General features: G+C 26.9%; 1 long non-coding RNA gene across 2 annotated transcripts; it reads right to left on the bottom strand.

Annotated features, from left to right (window-relative positions):
* Window positions 1-241: 241 nt before the first annotated feature.
* LOC119673020 lies at window positions 242-2,489 on the bottom strand. Of its 2 annotated transcripts, XR_005251985.1 has the most exons (3): window positions 2,356-2,489; window positions 389-884; window positions 242-328 (listed from the first exon to the last, which is right to left on the bottom strand). It is a non-coding gene; the product is annotated as an uncharacterized LOC119673020 (long non-coding RNA). The 2 variants fall into 2 exon arrangements; XR_005251984.1 differs by having other exon boundaries at window positions 242-884.
* Window positions 2,490-2,715: the final 226 nt, after the last annotated feature.

Below are 2,715 nucleotides of genomic sequence, written 5' to 3'. Positions count from 1 at the left end.
GTAATTATCTTTAAATCTACATTCGTTTAATTTTGGAGAATCGCTCAATTTTATAAGAAACTTATAAATAAAGTGTTCAATTAAAAATTAAAGGATAACTTCAAAATACCATATGTATTTAACGAAAAATTGCTTCACATTCGGTTATACTTTTTATAATAGAAAAGATTTTTATTTTCTACAATCCATAATAAGCGATGAAACTATTTTCCAGAATTGATAGAACCCTAGTTTAATGGACAATAAAATTTGCAACATTGGTGACTTTCCTTGTTCTAGTATTCTATTTTATTAAGAAAATATCCTCAGTAATGTCGTTCAGTTATATCTAAATGGGACATAAATATTCTTATATTGTATATAAATTTTAAAATACAAATATAGGTACATTTTTCCTTTGTAAATGAAATTGTTCTTTTTTATTTTCACAATCACTCTTCATTTGTCATTAGAGAGGTTGTAACATATATTCGCCTTGCATAAACATTTCTTCTTGGATAGGTGCATATTTGGTTAAACTTCCCGTTAATAATACTTTCTATTTAAGTCTTTTTTTATCTAAATTCGAAATTTTAAGCCCACATTTAAATGGATTAAAAATAATTTCCTTCTTTTTATCGCATACATTTTGTCAAATAAATTTCGATTTCATCAATGAGTTTTTTAACATGCATCGCACTAGTAATTCGTATGAAATGCGAAAAAAAACATCAGATACAGAATCCGACAGGTCTAGTATTTTAGTGACGACATTGACTCCATATAGCATAATTTAATAGACCTAATCAGCTGTAAGCAATAAGCAATAAGCCGCGTGATGTCATGATATTCCAAATTGTATATGGTACAGTAACAGCTTTGGTAGGATTTACAAGCAGCATTACCTATAAGTATAAATTAATATTTTATTGACTTCTTTTTAATTAAAAATTAGTTTGAGTTTAATTAGTTAATGAAATTATTACAATCATGATTTTATATAGATACTTAGGTGTGGCTAGGTAGTAGCTTAGGTGAATAAAAAGGAGGGTAAATAATATAAAGAGATAGAATCTTTATAGTATACACATTAGACTGTTTTCACACCTATTTCTTATATTGTTTAGAGCACTATTTGTGCTCAGTATTCATTTATTATTCATTTAAATAATAAATAATGAGCTACATTATTTTTATTATTTAACAAGACTAATTCGGTATATACTTTGTGATAATGATTGAAATTATATATTTTCAATTTGAGTTCATATAACCGTAACATATGCATATATTATACTTTTACACTATTATACTTATAGTTCTGCGATTGACACAGAACTATTCATTTTATTTAGAAATTATTCTTATCGCTGGTCATTAATTGAGTTTATAATGAAGTAAAAACTTCAATAATAGAATATGTAGACAGTGTGGTACTCGCATAACACCAATTTGTTTGGCAGAGGTTCATGTTAAGTAAATATGGTATGTGATTCATTCCAGAGGAACTTAAGGGTGAAATATAGAAAATATATTAATATTTATATATATCATATTGTCAGTTCTTCCGTTTTTCAGTATTTGAATTGATAAAGAACTGACTTTGAATATTTTTACAAATGTTCTCATTTTTATCCCTCGAAAACAGACAGACTCTTTTATGTTGAAGCAGATATGTTATGTTGGATAATATCGGATTATTCAAATAAAGTTTTATATTATTCAACTCATAGGGAATATGTTTTCCGATATCTTTTTACTACCTAAAAGGTACTAACTTTACTATATTACACAAAACTTACATATATGTGAAAAATATAAAAACAGCTTAATTCTTATTAAACTTAGACTAGGTGCTCTCTAGTAATAACAAAATTTAAATTTATTAATAATATCAAGATATTTTGAAGTTACAAAACTGCTATAGACAAGTGTAGGTATTTCACCTGGACCCATGTTAAATACAACTTTCATACCGGTACCTACATCGTGTTTTTATACTTTCTTCCTCATCTCATTCCATATACCAAGTCTTGTCAACCTTTTGTGTGTTTGCTGTGAAATGGGCATTTGGTTACAGCAGTAGCAACAACAACAGATAATACAATAGAATCGTTGGCCTATTTCAGTTAACACTTTTATTTGTTAATATCTTAATTAAACTTAATCAACTGACGATTATAGTTAACAATGAAATTTATAGACTAATATTGCTGGAATTTTCTTGCTGGAGTTTCAATATTCGTAATGGAGGTTATTAATCTTTCAAATCACTATACAATCAATACGTCAACTATTAGAACTTTGTGCCTTTTTTACATATTATAATCCTACTTTCTCAATAATTTCACAATTTAAATATTTTGTTGGTATCACCTTTGAGTAATGTGCTAATATTTGTTTACGTATCTGACGCTCTTCCTCTGTATATTGGAGTGCCTTGTTAAATAATTTACTTTACTTTTAAATTTAAGTAATTTCTCCCATTTACTTTATTTGTTTTTTAGTTGTCATTTGACAACAGTCATTTACAGTGGTGGCAATAAATATGTTCTTTGATATTGAAATGACATGTTTAATAGTGTATATTGTACATAATAATATTCGGACAAACAACTTCCACATTAGGCTTTTAGAACAAAATGTTGTAAAATTTTTTCTTATATGAGGTTAGGATTATGTAAATTAAAATGGATTTAGTGCTAGACTTCAAACAGAAATTAAAATAAGGCATCT

The sequence above is a fragment of the Teleopsis dalmanni genome, chromosome 1, assembly GCF_002237135.1.
Source record: "Teleopsis dalmanni isolate 2A chromosome 1, ASM223713v2, whole genome shotgun sequence".
NCBI lineage: Eukaryota > Metazoa > Arthropoda > Insecta > Diptera > Diopsidae > Teleopsis > Teleopsis dalmanni.
Note: the sequence above shows the minus strand (reverse complement) of the source record. Positions and strands in the feature narration are given on the sequence as shown.